Source organism: Habropoda laboriosa, unplaced genomic scaffold (assembly GCF_001263275.1).
Source record: "Habropoda laboriosa isolate 0110345459 unplaced genomic scaffold, ASM126327v1 scaffold102, whole genome shotgun sequence".
Taxonomy (NCBI): domain Eukaryota; kingdom Metazoa; phylum Arthropoda; class Insecta; order Hymenoptera; family Apidae; genus Habropoda; species Habropoda laboriosa.
Window position 1 is genome coordinate 1,266,747 of NW_017100262.1, and position 589 is coordinate 1,267,335.

General features: G+C 41.8%; 1 protein-coding gene across 1 annotated transcript in view; it reads left to right on the forward strand.

The window, feature by feature from the left end:
* LOC108572841 (5'-3' exoribonuclease 2 homolog) overlaps positions 1–589 on the forward strand; it is a 29,389-nt gene that overhangs the window by 11,193 nt on the left and 17,607 nt on the right. The gene's annotated exons all lie outside the window — the stretch shown is intronic.

A 589-nucleotide genomic window follows, 5' to 3' on the forward strand; every position in this document is an offset into this window, starting at 1 on the left:
CTACGAGCTGGTCAAGCGAAGAATTGATAATCAAAGCGATCTCGAATCGTGTTCGTACCGTTCCCCTTCACGAATGTAGTGGTGATGCTGTTCAATGGAAAATTGTGTAAGAATTGTGTAATCGTGTAAGAGCGAGAGAATTGTTTTATCACGGAAAATTCTTTTTTTCTTTCTTTTTTTTTTTGTGAAATTTTAGTGATTCTAATGACATACGTAGTTCTAACCTAACCTAACTTTACGACAGATTTGAAAATAAAATACTTCTCAGCTACACCCTTACTGCGAACACTCTGATTACCAATTTTCTCAACTGTTCACCCTCCACAGAAATATCCACTCTTAACTATCGTTCAACTTTTCACCAAGAAAAATCCCACTTTTCCACGTACCACAATTTCCAACCCCGTACACAGGGCCGACTGACGCGCGCTCTCCTCGAACTCTTGCCTCGCGGCAAGAAGAGGATTTCTCTCATTGCTAATATTTTTTTTCCTATTCCCCGTGTCAGCGAGTGAAGGAGAGTCGCGAAAGGCAAAGGCCCTCCTTTCTCCTCTCCTCTCTTTATCTCTGTCTGTGTTCTTCGCCGTCA